This window comes from Aristolochia californica, unplaced genomic scaffold (genome assembly GCF_029961685.1).
Source record: "Aristolochia californica isolate CCGP_79_NKW_82.1479 unplaced genomic scaffold, dmAriCali1.0.hap1 SCAF_3, whole genome shotgun sequence".
In the NCBI taxonomy this organism is placed as follows: Eukaryota; Viridiplantae; Streptophyta; class Magnoliopsida; order Piperales; family Aristolochiaceae; genus Aristolochia; species Aristolochia californica.
This window is the reverse complement of record NW_027181992.1, coordinates 15,860,232-15,881,952: the sequence shown is the minus strand read 5'-3', so window position 1 is coordinate 15,881,952 and position 21,721 is coordinate 15,860,232. Positions and strand designations below refer to the sequence as shown.

The window sequence follows — 21,721 nt, the reverse complement described above, 5'->3', positions numbered from 1 at the left end:
TATTGCCATTCCGACTTACATCATACCACATACTTAAATAAAATGAAGACATAATTCCTAATAGTGTTGCCCATCCTAGATGACTTGATGTATGATTTTTTTGTGGCTGGGTTGAACAGTAGGACGAAGTGTCCACTGGTTGCTACTATTACAGTGCAGATATGGGCTTCAGTAGATAGTCAGGTTGGAGCTACTTCAGTGGTGATATGAAAATTTGAAGAGGACGGGAAATGGTATGGTGATATGCCTGGCAGACAGAGAAAATACTTCAATTTTCTGCTTAGCCATTTGGGTTTTCTGGAGTTGGTCACAGAGGCTATAGATGATGCAAAATTAGATAGTGAGGTTTCAGACTTTGCTGCTATTAGAGAATTGATCACGGTTGATACGAGTTCGGAAACCAACAATACAATTGATTCCCTTGAGTTGTGGAGACAGTTGGTGATGTAAACACGAGTGGTTCTGTTACAAGTGAGGCACAAATTGGCAAAGCAAACGCAAAATGTTTTGTCAAAAGTGGGAAATTGACTTATTTGGATGCGACAATATTTGTATGTGAAAATTCATATGCTTCTATTATGGAAGCATTGCAAACAAATACTAGAAAAGTTTTTGTCGTAGAAGAAAGATTAGATTCTGCTATTAGTGTTGAAACTACTGCTGGGTCTGCAAAGAAAGATAAATTAGTGTTGAATGATTTTGCTATTAGTGCTGAAACTATTGATGGGCCTATTGTCTCTGTTGATTGTTTTGGTTCAGAGGCCAAATTTCAAAAAGACAGTGTGGAAAGCAGTGAGTATAAGAGTCTTGTACTTGTTGACGATGTGAAGGTGGAATCTGACAGCACTGCTACCTGTGTGTTTGCAAATGAAGATAGCTTGACCAACAAAAATAGCGATGAAAAACTTATTTCTAAAGTTGTTGGAGGGCTTCAAGAGGATTCTACCGCTGCTTATTTGGTTGCACAACGGACATTAAAGGGCTGGAAAGCAATCACGTTGGGAAACTGGATTCGGGGATATCTTGCAGCATTTGGTTTCTTCTACAAATCGTTTTGTGCTACTGTTGTGGCACTGCAGCAACCAGTGCTGCCACCTATGGCACTGCTGAAACCAGTGCTGCCAGCCAGCCAAGCAAACAATGCTGCTGTGGCAGTCCAGCATACACTGATGCTAGTCAGCCAAGCCAACGTGCTTCTTGAGGATGCAGATGGCTATTTTCATGCAATCAAGGCACTAAACTAGAGTGTTGGAAAAGGGAAGTATGATTCAGGACCTCTTACATTAACAGGTGCTGAAGTTGATCAATCTGTTCAAGATGTTCCTTGTGGAAAAACAGTTGCTTTGGTTGGATTGGATCAGTTCATTACCAGAAATGCTACTTTGACTGGTGAGAAAGACGTTGATGTTCACCCAATTCGAGCCATGAAGTTCTCTGTGTCGCCTGTTGTTCGTGTTGTTGTACAATGCAAAGTTACTTCAGATCTTCCCAACGGTGTTGAAGTTTTGAAAAGGCTGGCCAAGTCAGATTCTATGGTTGTTTCTACAATTGAAGAGAGTGGTGAACATAGTGTAGCACGAGCTGGAGAACTCCATCTTGAGATCTGCCTTAAGGATTTGCTAGGTGACTTCATGGGTGGAGCTGAAATTATTGTTTCTCCTCCAGTTGTTTCATTCTATGAGACTGTTCTCGAGAAGTCATGTCGTACTATAATGAGCAAGTCTCCTAACACACACAATCGACTTTATATGGAATCTAGGCCAATGGAGCTTTGCACTCTTCCTTTGGATCCAAATATTAGAAAGATGCTTCTCATGGGATATATTTTCCAGGCATTGATCCTGCATTGACAATTGTTGCTGCCATGTTGGAAAAGTGGGGGCAGGCCCACCTTGCAAAAAAAAAAAAAAATTGCTTCTCTTGTTGGGTGCTCCAATTTTGTAGTCCAGAGGGTTGACACAGATACAACGGTTGATACTTGAGAACAGATGGAGACATCGACACGGGCAAGCAGACCTACCTTCGAGCTTGAGGACAAGCTTTTTCTTCCAGGGAGTGTAATGTTATGCACACTATAAAATTATTATTTTAATTGTTTTTCTTTAATTTACTTTATTTTATTTCATTTTTAAGCTGCATGGGTATTTTTGGAATATTTCATTTATAGGGGTATTTTTGTAATATTTTATCTTAAACCTTGTAAGGGTGATCCTTATTTAAGGGGTAAGAGTAATGAGAAAGACAAGCATTGATTTTGGTTAAACAAGGGTTTTGAGTTCTCCTCAACGAGCTCAAGGGTGTCCTCTCCTTAACAAACCTAGGGTTTTCAAGCTTCCCTTTGGCTTGATTTTCATCTTCTCTTCTTACTCCCTATGAATCCATGTGTCAAATCCGGGACCATAACAGATTCTTAGATGTAGACTGGGTGGATCCTCGGATGACAGAAAATCTACTTCGGGATAATGTTCGATGGTTGGAGGAAACTTGGTTACATGGATTAGCAAGAAACAAAATGTAGTTGCAAGGTCGAAGGCAGAAGCAGAGTACGGAGCCATGGCACACACAGTCAGTGAACTCCTATGGATCAGAACTAAATTTTAAAAAGATGCTCGTTTGAATCTATATTGCTATAATTAGGCTGCAATTCACATCACGTCAAATCCAATCTTCCACAAGAGAACAAAGCATATAGAAATAGACTACCACTTCATTCGAGAAAAATTCACTGCTGACATCTTATCTCTCCAGTATGTATCTTCACAGAACCAGGTTGCAGACATTTTCACCAAATCAGTCACTCACAAAAAAATTTCCAACATTTGCAGCAAGCTGGATATCTACGATGTTTTCTCACCCCAGCTTGAGGGGGAGTGTTACAATGTGGGACCCACCATCACTTCACAATCTGGTGGGACCCACAAATAAAATCATGAGGTGGTTTCTATCTTGTTTCATGTGATTAAAGAAGAGTTAGAATTTGAGTTAAAGTAGTCTCTTAAATAGATAATATAATCTTATCATGATAGGCTTATCTTGGAAAGTTCTAGTTGGAATGTAATTAGGAGTCCTAAAATTACTTTTACATGGACTCTCTCACCTCCTCAACTATAAATAGAGGTGATTTTAACTCAGAATTCATCAAGCAAGTTTCTTATTTTTTTCTTCTCTCTTGTGTGAAGTGTTCTCTCTCTACTCTCTCTAATTTTCCTTCTCTTCTCTTTTTCCTTTTTTTCTTTCTCTCTCCCCTTGCTCGAGCTATTGCACATGGGGGTCCTAAATTCAATAGCTAGCTCAAATAGATGGGAGGAGAACCCGAGCTTATGAAGTCTTTAGGCAAGGAGGGAAACCTCTTAGGGCAGTCAATTTTTTGGCAAAAAAATTATATAATTAATTCTCTAGTATTCCTTGTAGAGAATAGCAAAGATCAATTAATAAGCATGAGATCAAGTTAGGTAAGGTAGAAATTCCGAATTAGATCTTTTCAAGATCATTCCAAAAATATATTTGACTCCAGCTTGGGATAAACTAGTATATACTCAGTTCCTCATGAATTATGCAAGATATAATTGATTGAAAATCAAACAAAATCAGGCCTAATCAAGAAGATATTGTAAGATCTTCAAAAACAGTAATCTTTCTTCAAACGGATTGGCATCAACCAGTCACTTCATTTCTTATTTTGTGCTTGATTACTTTTTGGTAAAAAATAATATTTGATTCTTTATTTTCCAAGAACAATCAACCACCTTGTGGCACTCCAAAAATTCTCCAAAAAATCACAAACCGAGTAGAGTTCTTCAAACAACTCGGTTAATGGAGAAGCTTTGCATAGAAGCTAAGTAATTAGATTTCTGAAATCCAATGGATAAAAAACCACTTATAATAGGCTCAAAAAAATTTTATTCATCACGAAAATATTTTTCCCACAAAATTATAACTTTTTATGCAGAAAATCTCAACATAAACCGATTTTCAGCCAAGAACTTGAAAACCAACAAAACTGCCTTGGTAAACTTCTTCTACTCTGAGATACATAAATCTCAATAATTTCATAAGATGAAGACAACAATAAAATTATCTCTGAACCATCTTCTAAAGATCCAAAAGCCCAGATCATGAAGTAATGATAACAAGAATGAAAAACTTATCTCACAAGCTTCAATTTTGCTTCACAAAGAGCCTTCTATAAGTAGCTTTGATCATAACTTCTTAGAGCATTCTTTTGACATGGAGATCATAAATTTGTTGCCTTGATACCATGTTGAATTTTGTACCCCATGATTGAAACCTCAAGCAAGATGAGAGAGGGAAAAGAAAAAGAGAAAAGAGAGAGAAAGAGAGAGAGAGAGAGAGAGAGAGAGAGAGAGCTCGGGTAGAGAGGAGAGAAGAGAAAAGAGGGAAAAAGAGTTAGGCTAGAAAGAGATTCTTCACGAGTTGAGAAGTGGAAAGCTTGATTGAACCTTTCAACCAAGAACCCTATTTATACTATTTCAATTACGTATTAAGAGAAAAGATAGGATTCCTAATATCCATAATTACATCAATCATGATTATCCAAATCTACATAAATCAAGGGAAGATAAATCAATTACATTAATCAATGAAGATTTCAAAATCTTCAAACTCATGTGATAAGGATTCCAGCTCATGTGATGACTCATCATGCCACCTCATGTGCTCATGGTGGGTCCCATCAGCTCGTGTGATCATGGTGGGTCCCACCAGCTCGTGTGATCATGGTGGTCCCACCTTGTAATAAATGCCTATAATGCCCTTAGGGCTACAAGTTTTACATGAGAAAGGACATAAGTAGACATGTTCACCTTGAATAATTACACCTTTGTGTCATTCTTATGAGATGATATCCTATTTACAATCATGCCACCCCTCTTGGACATGTGGGCTTTCTCCATACACGTGTGGGCTTGGGCCCATCTTCTAACACCCCTTCAAGTTGGGGCTGAAAATTCATAGATGCCCAGTTTGTCGCAAATGGGGGACGACATATTGGGGAGAAAACATGAGGAAGAAAGAGGTTATGGGCTTGTGTCCTAACCCTCTCCCGGAGGCTCAATTTATAGATGAATTTATAATATTACAATAATACCCCTAAAAATTAAACTAACTACATCAATGCTATCTTTAGGAGATGACTCTTTTTTTACCATCATGTCATCACTGTGTGGGCATATGGCCTTATCTTTGATCTGTGGGCCATGAGTCCATCTTCCACCTCTCTTGTGGGCCTTCCTTGGTCTTGTGGTTTGATCCCATCTTCCACACACTTGGACTTGTGGGCCTTCCTTGGTCGTGTGGGCTTGGGCCTATCTTCCAACACATAGTTTTGTATTTGTCTCCATGGGAGTATCAGTTGGACGACATCCCATCATTCCCATCTCTTCAAACAAGTCAAGGAAATATTTTCTCTAGGATTATGTAATACCATGCTTGGATTGAAGAACCCCAATACCAAGAAAATACTTGAGAAGTCCCAAAATTTTCATCTTGAACTTATTGCATATCCTTTTTTTACTTGACAGATGCTATCGAAGTCACTACCCATCAGAATAATATCATCCACATATACAGCTAGTTGTACAACTCCTTTTTCAGTATGCTTGCAAAATACAAAATGGTCTACAGAGCACCTGGTGAACCCAAAATGAATCATTGCTTGACAAAACTTGTCAAACCAGGCTTGTGGAGACTGTTTCAAACCATATAATGATTTTGTAAGATGGCACACTAACTCCACCTCAATCACATATCCTAGTGGTTCCTACATATAAATTTCTTCCTTAATATTGCCATTGAGGAAGGTATTGTATACATCTAGCTAAAAGACAGACCATCAAGAATTATCAGTTAGAGATAATAAGAGATGCAATGAGTTGAGCTTGGCAATAGGGAAAAAAATTCCCTCATAATCAATCCCATAACACTAGGTAAAGCCTTTAGCCACAAGTCAAGCTTTAAGGTGGCTGGGTCATCATGCCATCCAGATTTTGTTTGATAGTGAAGACCCATTTACAACCTATTGGTTTTTTACCAGTTGGTAATGAAACAAGGTGCCCTGTTTCATTCTCGTAAAGAGTTGCCATTTCTTCATCCAGGGCTGCTTTCCATCTTGGATTTTGAAGGGCCTCTTGATAAGAGTGAGGAATAACAATAGAAGAAATGGAGGCAAGAAACCAACATCAACATGGGGATAACTGATGGGAGATAAAATTTGAGTGATGGGGTGAGAGGTAGAAGGTTGGGTGCAAGCTCGAGCTTTTTTTTGAAGAGCAATGGGCTGGGTATCAAATGAAGGACCAAATATAGGAGGTTGAGAAAGAGGGCTTATCTCAGAAGATTTTAGAGACTCCACAAGTATAGTTTTGTCTAGAGCATTAGGGGTTGTGTTAAGACGGCCATGAAGTGTAGAGTCATCAATGGGCACAATAGGTTATGGAAACTCATTAACTATAAAAATACCAGGTGGGGCACCGGTGGAGGGATAAAAGGATTGGTCCTCACAGAATGAGACATTACTAGAAATGACCAATTTTTGAAGTAGTGGATTATAACAGACATAGCATTTTTTAGTCCAAGACTACCTCAAAAAAATATATTTAATTGCCTTGGCATCTAATTTAGTAGTATGTGGGGAAGTGGTATGTATAAAACACATACATCCAAAAACTCTCAAAGGGAGAGAAAATAGCTTATCACCAGGAAAAAGGGTAAGAATATGGTGTCTTGTTACCCAACACGGAAGAGGGTAGCTTGTTAATAAGGTCACATGCAGTGAGGATGGCATCAGGCCAATAGAAGTGAGGCACATGTATATGATGAAGTAGAGCTTGGGCAAAAGATGTCTATTTTTTCTTTTAGCAATACCATTTTGTTGTAGTGTACAAACCCATGAGGTTTGGTGAATTATGCTTTTTACTTGACAAAAGGATTGGAATTCTATAGATAGATATTCCTTGGCATTATAAAAATGAATAATCTTTAGGGTAGTATTGAATTTAGTAGACACCATGGTACAAAAGGACTTAAAAAGCGGTAAACTTTTGATCTCTCATTTAAGAGGAACAACCACAATGCTTGAGAGAAGTCATCCACAAATGTAACAATGAAACGTTGGAAATTTTCATAGAGCTCCATATATCAGTGTGAACTAAAGAACATGGGCAACACTTTTGGTTTCACTGTGAGGAGAATAAGTACTCCAGTGGTGTTTACTCATTCGACAGTCTTTGCAATTAAGACTTGAAACAGATTGTAATGTAGGAATAATTTGTTTGAGAGATTAAAGAGATGGACGTGCTAACCTATTGTACCATTGAAGAGCTGTATGCTAGGCACTAGTGATGGTTGTTAATGCTAGTGAATCAATATAGTATAACCCACCTATTTCACGGCCTCCACCAATAACCTACTTGGTCTTCGGGTCCTAAAGGACACAAGAAGTAGGATAAAAAGTGATGGAACAATTAAACCTTTTTGTAAATTGACTAATGGATAAGAGGTTTATGGAATCTTGGGTACAAACAAGACATCTTGTAAAAGAAGAGTAGGTCTAGCAAATGTGGACCCCACCCCCACATACCTTGGTTTAGAATCCATCAGCTATAGAAACAAACTTTTCAGGTAAACAAGGAGATATAGAATTTAGGAGGGTACCATTACCTGTCAATTGCTCAGAAGCCCAAAAATCAATGATCCAGGATGGAGAAGTAGCTGAGACCATACCTTGTATAGGAGTAGCAACAATAGGAGAATTCTTGTCGGTGGTGGCTTGTTTGTTTATGAGACGCTTTATTGTATAAAATAGTTCAAATTCTTCTACAAAAATAGGCTTCATTGTAATGCAAGCTGAAATATCTCAGGCTACCAATCAAACCTGAGTCAAGAAGCCGAGTGTTAGAGTCAAGAGACCCGTGGAGAGAATTGAGTTTACTTGTGAGTCCAAGTTGCCCATGTTGACCGGGCCTGAGTCAAACCTTTGAGTTATGCCAAGTGAACTCAGCCCTAGTTATGCCTTGTTGGTGCAACTCGGATAAGAATATACTTGGGTAACATAGATATACTCGACAAGCAATCAACAATAGAAGAGGAAGAAATTTCATGATGCTCTAGGAAGCCTTATTTTCCAATTATATATCTTGATATAGATTGAGCATATAGCGCAGCAATTCTTCCATAAATAAAATCTACACCAACGAGAATCACGTAGTAGATTCAACTTGCTGTATTGGGAGTGAAGTAAGCCAGAGAAGATTGATGCCAACAAAATAACAAGCCAGAGAAGGAAACCCAACTAAACTTTACAAGCTAAACTTTGAGTAATGGAGGCAACCCATCTACTTTCCAAGATGTTATAAGCTAATCTTCTAGAAATAAACCATGTAGAAATAAATCAGACGTTGGGTTCTACTGTTGATGGCAATCACATGGATAGCTAAAATTTGATTGCTAAAAATAGGTTGTTAGATTTTTATATTGATTTTGTATCAATCCAAAATAAGATCCTCGAGCAGAAAAATGGCTCAATCTTCCAACAATCTTCCATGGTGGGAGCCAACAAGATTGGTGTTGTTTTCAATCAACGAAAAATACTGGAATGCAATTGATGTTGCTAGAATGAAGACGAGCCAACGAATGCAATCCATGGTATAAATAGCTGCGAAAAAAATCCTTATTGTATGGAATGTTAGGAATTGGATGCCATAATTCCAAACTAAAGAGAAAAATAATAATAAATACGGAAGAAGGGAAAAAAGCATGAAAAAACACAACTAGATTTATACATGTTTGCCTCAAGGTGAGACTACACCCTGTCTTCCGCCGCTGCAGTAATCCACTATGAAGATGAAATACTTTACAAGAGAAATCGCACACTTACAAGTATTTCTTTCTAACCTCTCTGGCTGCAACTCGAGATGCTCCTCAGATTAAGATGATAAAACCCGAATCGTGGTGCCCCTCAATTATAAATAAAAAATTAGAGCAATCGCAATACAAGAGTAAAATTCCAAAACTGCCCTTAATGAAATAACAGTTAATATATCGTGGACCGGGTAGGGGCTCCACCCTAACAACGACTATACCACGAAGGTCGATCCATGACTAACTCAACGTAAAGCATTAATTAGGGTCTACATCTTAACAATCTCCCACTTGGAGACTAATCCATCATTATTATCTCCTCTGCAATGGCAACATCTTCGCCATCCTCAGAGAGAAGTCCAACTGAAGTTGAAGACAACTTCAGTTTCTTGATCGTAACAGTCTTTGTCAACATATCTGTCGGTTGACTTCCTTGAATCTTCTCAAGCGCTAATACTCCATCCTCTAGAGCCGATCTGATGAAGTGATAACGCACCTTTATGTGCTTTGTTCTGGCATGATAAACAAGATTCTTTGCTAAATGAATAACACTCTAACGGTCACTATACAACACATTCTTCCCATGTTTGAGACCAAATTCTTTCTAGAAAGATTACTGTTATGCACACAATAACATTATTATTTTAGTTATTTTCTTTAATTTACTTTATTTATTTCAGTTTTAGGTCACATGGGTATTTTTATAATATTTTATATAGGGGTATTTTTGTAATATTTTATTATAAATCCTAATAGGGTGAACCCTATTTAAGGGGTATGAGTAATGAGAAAGACAAGCATTGAGAATTAGGTTAAATTTAGTGTAAACAACCTTAGAGTTCTCCTCAACGAGCTCTAGGGTTTTCAAGCTTCCCTCTGGCTGGATCTTCATTCGCCATGTCTCCCTACGAATCGATGTGTCAGATCCGGAACCGTAAAAACTGGTATCAGAGCGGGAACTCAATGGGGGATGTATTCCAAAATTGGGAGAAGGTACGAGCTCGCATGGAGAAGGTAGAAGCTCGCATGGACAAAATATGCAAAGAAGTAGGAGAAGCACGAGCATTGTATGAAATTTTCATGGAATGTTGGACAAGGGAGCCACGCGATGTCGTAGAAAAGGTCAAGCGACCTAAAATCTCCAATAGGGAAACTCCAGTGACGGGTCCATCAAAATTGATTTTCGGATCATGGAAATCTGACGAGCGTAAGCACATATGGGAAAGCAGTAGAAGTCTTGGACGGGGAAACAAACCATGGGCCGGAACAATAAAACAGTTCTATCCTGTACACCAGCCGAAGTCCCTACGAGGGCAACCTCAAAATGGGACTGGCGGAATCTCCAAAAAAATTCGAGATTTCCGCGAAGGAAAACCAAAGCCAAACAACAACGATGATGAGTTGGGGAAATCGGAAGGGTTTTCTACCAAAATGTTGTCGGTGGTGGTCGATACTGGTGCGACCCCAAATCCGACTACAGAGGCCTCAAAAAATCTCCAAGAAGGACCCTGGAAAACCAAAATCGGAGGGGTGTGTAGCCACAATCTCATCAGTCAAGGCTGATTTGGGTTCGAGCTCCTCAAATCCATTATCACACCCAACAGAAGGTCGATTTTTCACCGTCGATAGGGACAACCCTCAACCAGTGAAGCCCCAAAGGGCTGCCCTTCACCACTGAACATGGAGGAGGCTTCGTCGGCACCGTCGGAAACATGTCCGATGGGATGTGACTTCCAACCACCACCTCCCACGCATAATCCCCCTCTCGAAAAAATAGAGGGAACCCAATTTCCAAATTGGGTGGGGTAAGTTTCGACAACCTCATTTTTCCATTCAATCTTGCGGTCAGATGACCAAATTCGTGCTGCTATGTGATGAAGTCTCTGCAATGCAAAAGATTTTTTTTTGGGGATTACCGGAAGGAGAATAAAAATTGAATGGAGGCTGTTTTATTTTTGTGTTGTCGTGAACCTCAGTGTGGCTCAAAAAATGTTTTTGGGGGGACTTTGTTTTTCTGTGGAGGAGCACAGTGATGTTCAATTTTCTATCCAGCATGAACAGAAGCTGGATTGTGGTGGTGGGTACCTGAAGTTGCTAAGCAGTGATGTGGACCCAAAGACTTTGGTGAATGACCTTAGCAGTGATGGCTTCAAAGCAATCTGGATGTTGGACCCAGGAATAAAACATGAGGAAGGTTAGTTTGTATTTAATAGTGGTACAGAGAATGATGTGTGGGTTCAACAAGCTGACTACAGACCATATATTGGGGAAGTATGGCCTGGACCATGTGTTTTCCCTGATTTTACACAAGAAAAAGTTTGTTCATGGTGGGCAAAGTTGGTTAAAGACTTCATTGCAAATGGTGTTCATGGTATATGGAATGATATGAATGAGCCTGCTATTTTTAAGACTGTCACAAAAACAATGCCTGAGAGTAACGTTCACAGAGGAGATACTGATCTTGGTGGTTTTCAGGATCACTCACATTATCATAATGTTATGGTTTGTTGATGGCAAGGTCAACATATGAAGGAATGAAGATTGCTACAAGTGAAAAGCGTCCCTATGTTCTCACTTGAGCTGGATTTGTAGGTAGTCAAAGGTATGCTACAATATGGAGTGGAGACAATCTGTCACAATGGGACCGCTTACATATGAGTTTATCCATGGTACTTCAGCTGGGTCTCAATGGCCAACCATTATCAGGACTCGATATTGGTGGTTTTGCTGCGAATTCAACACCTAAATTATTTGGAAGATGGATGGGCTTAGGTGTTTTGTTTCCTTTCTGTCGTGGGCATTCTGAAAGTAGCACTGCTGGCCATGAGCCCTGGTCTTTTGGAGAAGAGTGTGCAGAAGTATGTCGTCTGGCATTACTGAGACGCTACCGCTTCCTGCCACACTTATATACTCTTTTTTTAATGGCGCATACCAGGGGTAATCCTGTTCCAGCTCCTACATTCTTTGCAGATCCAACAGATCCAAATTTGAGGAAAATTGAAAATTCCTTTCTACTAAGTCCACTTTTAATATGTTCCAACACTACACCTAAGAAAGGATCGCATCAACTCCTACAACAGTTTCCTAGGGGCATTTGGATGAGTTTTGATTTTGATGACCCACATCCTGCTTACCCACTCTACATTTGCAAGATGAAACTGGGAGAGCAGAAGGTCTCTTTGAAGATGATGGGGATGGATATGGATTTAGTAAAGGAGAATATCTCTTCACATATTATGTTGCTGACCTACAATCCTCAGTTGTCACAGTAAAGGTTTCCTAAGTTGAAGGATCATGGACAAGGCCAGAGAGGCACTTACATGTACATTTATTGCTAGGTGGAGGTGCCACACTTGATGCACTGGGAATTGATGGAAAGGTTATGCAGATAACGATGCCTTCAGAAAATGAAGTAAGTGACGTTCATAGCCAGTAGTAAAAAGCAGTACGAAACACTTTTAGAAAACGCCACAAATATTCCTGTTGTAGAAGAACAAGCAATCCAAAAGGGTGACAAGTTTGAGGATATAGATGGGGATGAGGATGAAGATGATGCCATTGCTATGCCACCTACAGTTGTTGCTCGTGCTCCAGGTTTGGGACAGCAACTATTTTATGGCCAAGGTCCTCCCGCTAATACAGTGCTTAATAGGTTAGGGTCTTGTGAGAGAATGATGCAATTTCAAATTGTTGCTGCTGTTGCAGGCAGCATGGTGGTCTCCTTTCAGCACTCCGTTATGACTCTGGCACTTCATGACCAATTTCATCAGAAATGGCTTCCAACAGCACCGGTAGAGATCTCAAATACCATGGACTATACGTACGATGAGCTGTTCACTGTAATTTAGGATAGTGAACAGCAACTTGGGCTGTCTGGAATTTTGAGAAGGACAACCTGGTTGGATTCATGTAATGCTGGGGTTTCTGCTGATGTTGGGGATGAGGGATACCCATGCCATCAGCTTCCTAGTGCTGTACAGTTACTTGCCGATTCAGTTCTCCCCACCATACCACGTCACCGTGCTAATCCTGTTGTCCGTGATGGTTTCACGTCTCTGAGTGTGTCCAGGAGCAGCCACTGGAGGGGGTGCGCGGGGGCTGAATCTACTCCTTCCCAAGGGGATGGTCATGATGTAATTGCTGCCATGCTGGCAATGGGTAGGCAGTGCCACTTCACCAATGGGGGGCGGCCGTAAGGGGCTGTTTCACACCAGTCTAAGATTGAGGGAGGGCAGCTTTGCTGTTGGGCGAGATGTAGCGACGTTCGGCACGCCTTCCTACAGTTGACCCAAAAAATATTCCTAGAGGAAATGGACCAAGTTTTTAGCGTCCAGAGGGCAAACATAGCGATCGCGGATGCTAATTGGGCACAGGTGGAGACACGACATAGAAACCCTACTTTCGAGCTTGAGGACAAGCTCGTTCTTCTAGGGGGTGTAATGTTATGCACGCAATAACATTATTATTTTAGTTGTTTTCTTTAATTTAATTTATTTATTTCAGTTTTAGGCCACATGGATATTTTTTGTAATATTTTATGTATAGGGGTATTTTTGTAATATTGTATTGTAAACCCTAACAGGGTGTTACGATCGTGGATCTGACACGAGGATTCTTTGGGAGGATTTGGGATCTGCCATGGGTTATGGGTCTTCCATGCATTACTGTAGGGATAGTAGGAAGACATGGGGAAGACGAAGATCAATGGAGGATGAGAGAATACATGGGTTTTTGAGGAAAACCCTAACCTCGAGATCAAGAAGGTGATATCAAGCCTGTTTACGCTAGGTTTAACCTAATTCTCAATACTTCATTATTTCTTCTTTTTTTCTCATTACTCTTACCCCTTAAATAGGGCTCACCCTGTTAGGGTTTAATATAAAATATTAAAAAATACCCTATAAATATAATATTCCAAAAATACCCCTCTAAATAAAATATTCCAAAAAATACTATGTGGCCTAAACTGAAATAAAATAAATTAAATTAAAGAAAAACAATAAAATAATAATGTTATTGTGTTCATAACATTACACCCCCTAGAAGAACGAGCTTGTCCTCAAGCTCGAAGTTAGGTCTGCGTGCCCGTGCCGATGTCTCCATCCCTTCTCAAGTGTCAACCGCAGTATCTGTGGCAGCCCTCTGGACTACAAAACTAAAACATCCACCTAGTGAAGCATTTTTTTTCATTCGGATCTCCCACTTGCAGTTTTATGTTTCTCTGCTAGACCTCCTCATCCCCAGGTGGTAGTAATTTCAAAATACCTAGAGCGACGATTGACTAAGAGCACAACTGTCCTATAGTTGGAGAGTGGTCCAGCCCATATCGCAAGATCTCCCTCCATGCGAACCTTCTTAGCTTGAGCACCAAGGTGATCTTGGTTCATTGCTTCCACTTCCTTTTTGCCAATAATTTTCAAGGTTTCCTTGGTGACATTCCGCACATCACAACCAATTAGGAGAGGTGCCTTAGAGATAGCCCATAAACTGAAGTGTGTGATGTGCAAGCTCAGCATACACTTTCTTCATATCAGTGCTGGAGACCATGCCCCCTTCAAGTTTTCTAGCAGTCTGCAAAGCACTCAACCCCGGTTCTTTTGGCCTCTCCAAATCCTTAGCATAGCCCCCTGGATCAAGAGTAGCAATCCCAAGGAAGTGCCCAAGACCATGAAGCATGAAAACAACACCCAATCTCTCAGCCATCATAACATCAACATCACCATTAATTAAGCCACCAGCCACCAATGACCAGAGAATAACTTTCTCTGCTAGCTTGTGCATGTCCATCCAGCTTACTTCAGGTCTCACTGTAGAGACAACGTCATTATGGGCCTTAATGACTGCATTATAGATAAGATGTTGATCACTCGTAAATTTACCATTCAAAGGAAAAGAACACGTTATGTCATAACCATAAAAATGGTATTCAGCTCCCATATGTAGAAGTGCCTTGTCACCATCGTGTAAGATCCTGTCATTTGGAGCAGCAACATGCCCATAATGAAGAACAGAGCTACTGTCACCTGTAGCACATATGCATGTGTATGAACAATATCTACAACCTCCATACATGTACACAGGATGGAGAAACATGTTATCCGACTGATACTCTTTCATGCCCACTTTTTTTTTGCGCATAACCTCAATATGAGCCTCCACACTTATATCATTACCATACTGTATGAGTTCAAGCTCCATTCCCGACCTAAATATACGGCATTCAGTCAAGAGAGGATGCAATGTACTATGGTCTATTTCAAACTTCTCCATTTCCTCAAGCTCTGCAGGTTTGGAAAATTTGTTGCTATCAGTATTAAGCCCATATAAGAGAAACAAGAATGGTTTTCCCAATCCTTGGTAGTGATCATAAAGCACCTTCACCATCTGATAAGTGTAGCAAACCATGTTGACCATGTTTCTTTGCTTGAAGTATGATAAGGGCTTTATTTCTCCCAGTCAAATAGCATAATCATCAGACAACCTGGGAGCAAAGCGGATGGATTTTCCAGAAGCAATGTTTATTGCCCTATAAAAGTCAGGTTCCCTTACTCCAAATACGTAAGAAAATAACTCTCTTGCCTGAAGAGTATGACGTGGCCAGAGCAGTAAACTGCAAACTTCAGAACAAGAGATCCCATCCTCACTGAGAAGGAGAAACTGTGTAGCAGTTGCGACGCTGGAAGGCTTAGTCGAGTGACCAATTCCAGAAAACCCAACAGAATGTCTATTAACACACACCCTCTGTGATAATTACACCCTTTCTCAAACAGAAAAGGACCAACTTCGTTGATCCCATTAGCAATGGCATTCAGCTCCCTCCAACATACTCCAGAAATTACATTTCCAGCAGGCAATTGAGTCATGGACAACAATTGAAAAGGAGAGGTAAATGATGAGTCCAATTTCTGTGGTCTCAGTTGCAGTGCATAATGACAACCTTTCGTGCATCGGGGCACAACTGCCTGCCCAGTGATTACCTCTTGAATTCTTTGTGTTAGTGCATAAAAGCTCTTTTTACGAAATGCCCTGAAAGTGCCGCCAACTGGTACTGAATCAGGAATGATAGTGTAAGCACTGCCTCCATTGATGTGGAACACTGAAACCACCTGTGAATCTAGAGGATCTACCTCCCTTGAGACAAGTTGTTATAAGCTTATTACTGAAGGTAATGCTGCCGAAACAGGGTCAATTGAAGATTGTGGAATAGCTGCATAGCCTCCATTTGCACTAATCTTTGCTTGGAAGTGTCTACAGCCAGCCAAGAAGTCACCAGTTTTTAAAGCCATTACCCTTGTGGGATACTGAAACCCAAGTGAATGCCAAAAATAGCCTCTACATTTTCCAACACCTCTTCTTTGATCTTTTTCCAAGATCCTGTTCCTTGTTCCTCAGCAGGTTGAAATATAAGAACAATTGTTCCCTCTACTGTACTGCTGAGTTGTTGAAGCCTTACTCGAGACACATTGAGTGGAAGAAGCTCATCAAATTCTCATTCAGCAGTGAAGTGACTCCAAGCCATTAGCTTTTCATTACCAAAGTCCTTTGCAAGAGAACGGTAAAATTTGTGGTACTCTTCATCAGTAACCTCTTCATTTGATTCATCATCCTCTGCTGAAACTGCTGAGTCAACCTCCTTGCTTGCCCAGAGATAGATGGGGAAGTTGATGACTTCAGAGTATCTTTGAACCAATTCCTTCAATTTGTGTTGTTCCAAAGATTCACTAGCTTCATCCCCTAAGATGTAATCAGATGTCGGTACCACGACCAAATGGTTCATTCCATGTGTCCTTTGAGATTGCAAAGGCTCCATCAGCGGTAGACTCCTCTACATACTATTTGTCATTGTTTTGTTTGCTAATAACTTCAACATAATCACGAACCAAATATACCGAGTAGAAATCAAAATATTCAACAAAAAAATTTTCAGCAGTCCCGCCCAAAATATTCAGCAATCTCCATAAAAATTTCAGCAGCTTCTTCGCTAAAATAAAACTGCAGAGGTGCAAGCGTTGATGTCCCCCTAAAAAAATTTCTATGAATTCCGGCATCCCCATAAAAATTACATGGCGAAATTCATACACACAAACCCTAATTCCACTAATTAAGCATTGTTTCTCTGCAACAGAGGACAAAAAACCTTTGTCCACAATTTTTGTGCAGCGTTGCTGCTACTCAGCCTCTTGGAGGCCCTTCAACCGCATGGAACCACCGATTTTACCTAAAAATAGATGACGATTTAGAAGCTTACCCTCAATTTTTTTGGAGATTGTTCCCCGTTGGGCTTCTGAAGCCGAGGTTGAGGCTGATAATGAGAATCCGGAAGCCAAAGCCCACCAGATTTGTTTCCGATGGCGCTTCCTCTTTTTCTGGTGGACTCTTGTTTCCAACGGTGCTTGTAGATTGTCGGAGACAGAGGAGGGATGGCCTAAATGATTCACCATGACCGAGTTAGATCAGAATGCTTCTGTCTGCTTGCAAAAAAATTTCCTGCTGGCCATGAGAAGGGGATTTGTAAGGTTGAACCCAAATCAACCTATACCAAGGAGATTTTGGCAGAAAACACTTTCGATTTCCCCAACTCTTCATCGTTGGTGTTCGGCTTTTGATTTCCTTGCACGGAAATCTTGAATTTTTCTGAAGCCTGGCCTTTCTGCCTGTCCGAAGTTGAGGTTGCCCCCGCAAGGACTTCGGCTGGTAAACAGGACGAAATTTTCAATTTTTCTATTGCTTTTCCTTCATTGCATACCTCTTGCTCGGAAATTTCAGGTCTTGTGACCTTTTCTGCGGCAGCGCGTGGCTCCCTTGTCCAACATTCCATGAAAATTTTATACAATGCTCGTGCTTCTCCTAATTCTTTGCATAATTTTTCCATCGAAACATGTATCTTTTCTATTGAAATGTGTACCTTTTCTATGCAATCATGTACCTCGTGCAATTTTTGGGATACATAACCCATTGTGTTCCCGAATCTGACACAAGGATTCGTTGGGAGGATATGGGATCTGCCACGGGTTACGGGTCTTCCATGCATTACCGTAGGGATAGTAGGAAGACGAAGATCAATGGAGGATGAGAGAATATGTGGGTTTTTTAGGAAAACCCTAACCTCGAGATCAAGAAGGTGATCTCAAGCCTATTTACACTATATTTAACCTAATTCTCAATACTTCAATGCTTTCTCTTTTTTTATCATTATTTTTATCCCTTAAATAGGGTTCACCCTGTTAGGGTTTAATATAAAATATTACAAAAATACCCATGTGGCCTAAACTAAAATAAAATAAAGTAAATTAAATAAAAATAATAAATTAATAATGTTATTGTGTTCATAACACATGGTGAATCCTATTTAAGGGGTATGAGTAATGAGAAAGACAAGCATTGAGAATTAGGTTAAATCTAGTGTAAACAGGCTTAGAGTTCTCCTCAACAAGTTCTAGGGTTTTCAAGCTTCCCTTTAGCTTGATCTTCATTCACCATTCTCCCTACGAATCCATGTGTCAGATCCGGGATTGTAACAACTACATCCATACCATCTCTTTGCTGGCTTTGGTCATGATGACATATTCTGCCTCAATGGTGGAAAGAGCAACAATCTTCTGCAACTTAGATACCCAACTAACTGTTGTACCACCCAATGCGTATACATATCCAGTGGTACTCTTCCTGACATCAATGTCTGCAGCCATGTTAGCATCTACATAACCCTATAATCTCAAGTCTAACTTTCTGAAATATAAGGCTGAGTTTGTAGTGCCTCTTAAATACCTGAGAATCTACTTCATTGCTTCCCAATGTTTTTTACATAGATTACTCATATATCTTCTCACAACTCCCATTGCATGAGCTATGTCTAGTCTAGTACACACCATGACATACATTAGACTACCAATAGTAGAAGCATAAGGCACATTGGCCATGTTGGCTCGCTCCTACTCTGTAGAAGGTGACTGCTCCTTAGATAGCCTAACATGAGTAGCCAAAGGAGTTCTCACTGGTTTTGCATCATTCATGTTGAATCTGCTCAACACCTTCTTCACATATTCTTCTTATGACAGTTTCATGTCATCAATGTCTCTAGTAATCCTCATCCCAAGGATTTTTTTTTGTTAAAGTGGGTCGAAGACCCAATCCCAAAATAACTAGCCATTTAGGAAACCTCTTTTGCCAACTAATAAATGCAAGATCTTTGTACTCACTAATGTATGTGGAACTATCCTTAACACTCCCCCTCACGTGTAGGCACGTGAATAATTTGGGTGGATGCCCACATATGAGAATCTTGCTCTTACACCATGTTAAAGTGGGCCAAAGACCCTATCCCTAAATAACTAACCATTTAGGAAACCTCTTTTGCCAACTAATAAACGTGAGATCTTTGTACTCACTAATGTATGTGGGACTATCCTTAACAATTTTGAAGCACCCAAATCCTTCATTGAAAACTTCTTCAACAACTTCCTTTTCAAATTATTTCTTTCCTATTTGCAAGCACTTGCTATCAACATATCATCAACATATAGCAGTAGAATGATGTAAGAGTCATCAAGCCTCTTCACATAACAGCAATGATTTGCCTGACACCTCAACAGATAATTACTAGTCATAAAGGTGTCAAACTTCTTATACCATTATCTTGTAGCTTGTTTAAGACCATACATGCTCTTTTGAAGTTTGCACACCAGCTTCTCCTTTCCTTGTGCTTTGAAACCCTATGGCGGCATCATATAAATTTCTTCTTCTAAATCACCATGAAGAAATGTTGTCTTTACATCTAATTGCTCTAAGTGCAAGTCTTCATTTGAACAAGTGCAAGCACTATTCTAATAGTAGTCAATTTCACTACTGGAGAGAAAATCTCAGTGTAGTCAATGCCTTCTTTTTGTTGAAAGCCCTTTACCACTAGTCTTGCCTTGTTCCACTTGTTGCCATCATGTTCATCTTTTATTTGGTACACCCACTTATTCTGCAAGGACTTATTTTCTTTTGTTAGCTTGGTCAACTGCCATGTCTGATTGGATAAAAATGAATCCATCTTATTGTACACGGCCAACTCCCATTTGGTTGATTCATCAGCTTGCATGGCTTTCTCATAACTCTCTGGTTCACTTTTATCAGTCAACAAAATATAATTAAGTGCATGGGAATATCTTTGTGGTGGTCTGCTAGTTCTAGAAGATCTCCTAAGTTCAATCACAGGAATGTTCTGATTTACTTCTGGGGTTATGTTCTCCTGGTCTTTTTGAGAAATAATCTCCATCTCAATAGCTGGAAGATCTCTCAATTAAATCACTTCAAACTTCTTGGCTTCATTGCTTGTGCTCTCAAACACTGTTCTCAACATGTCTTTATACAAGGCACATTCATTGAAGATCACGTCCTTGCTTATGATAACCTTTCGACTTTGGTCATCCCAGAAGCGATAACCAAACTCGGTACCACCATAGCCAATAAAGAAGCATAATTTAGATTTGACATCAAATTTACTTCTAGCAACATAATCAATGTGAATATGAGAAACAACCAAACACTTTCAAGAAAGAAAAGTTTACCTCTTTGCCGATCCAGACCTCTTCTGGTATTTTGGAATCCAATGGTGTTGAGGGACCTTTGTTGATCATATAGGAAGTAGTGCTAATAGCCTCAAACTAGAACATCTTTGGCAATCCCGCATGTAATCTCATACTCCTAGCACACTCGTTCAAAGTTCTATCCATCCTCTCAGCCACACCATTTTGTTGAGATTTTCTAGGAATGGTCTTCTTCATCTAGATTCCATTATTGGCATAGTACCACTTGAAATAATCATCTACGTATTCTCCCCCATTATCTGACTGCAAGCACTTCAACTTCAAGAGTGTCTCATTCTCAACCATTGTTCTCCATCTCTTGAAGGTATCAAAGACATCAAATTTCTTTTTCAGGAAATAAACCCATACCTTTTTTATTGCATCATCAATAAACGTCACATAGTAGTTAGAACCACAAAGGGAAGTAACAGTTGAAGACCCCCACACATCTGTGTGAACTAACTCCAATTTTTTGTCTTTTGTTCCTTTATAGCCATAGAAAAACTAACCCTTTTTTGCTTTTCAAAAATACAGCCTTTACACAAACAGTTATTTATAGTTTTCAATCCTGATAGCTTCCCTTTGGACTGAAGCACTTTCATTCTGTGAAGTTGGGTCCAAAGCCAATCCCAAAATGACTAGCCATCTTAGAAAATCTCTTTCCCAACTAATAAACTCAAAATCTTTGATTTCACTAATCCATGTGGGACTATTCTTTAACACTCCCCCTCACGTGTAGGCCCACTGGGCTCTTACACGAGGATAATTTGGGTGGAGACCTACATGCGAGTACCTGCTCTGATGAAGTTGGGTCCAAGGCCTATCCCAAAATGACTAACCATCTTAGGAAACCTCTTTCCCAACTAAGAAACTCAAAATCTTTGATTTCACTAATCCATGTGGGACTATTCCTTAACACATTCCCTTCACTCATGTGACCGAGCCTATAATGCTACAAGTCAAAATCAGTAACAACATCAACAACTACAACCGTGTGTTACGGTCCCGGATCTCACCCGGTGATTCGTAGGGAAGAAGAAGAGAAGAGAAGAATCAAGCCGAAGGGAAGCTTGAAAACCCAAGGTTCATTAAGGATAACGCACACTCTTGATCTCGTATAGAAGAACTCAAAACCCTTGTTTACTCTAAATCAAGACTTACATTCTCATATCTTTAACCCCTTAAGTAGGGTTCACGTTAACAAGGTTCAAGATAAAATATTACAATAATGCCCCTACGGCATATTAACTCTTCGACTGAAATAAAATGAAGTA

At 39.8% G+C, this 21,721-nt stretch overlaps 2 pseudogenes; one reads left to right on the top strand and one right to left on the bottom strand.

The window, feature by feature from the left end:
- The first annotated feature begins 10,201 nt into the window (after positions 1-10,201).
- On the top strand, positions 10,202-13,563 carry LOC137959762 (uncharacterized; annotated as a pseudogene).
- A 783-nt stretch (positions 13,564-14,346) lies between these two features.
- On the bottom strand, positions 14,347-16,687 carry LOC137959403 (uncharacterized; annotated as a pseudogene).
- Between the last annotated feature and the right edge of the window lie 5,034 nt (positions 16,688-21,721).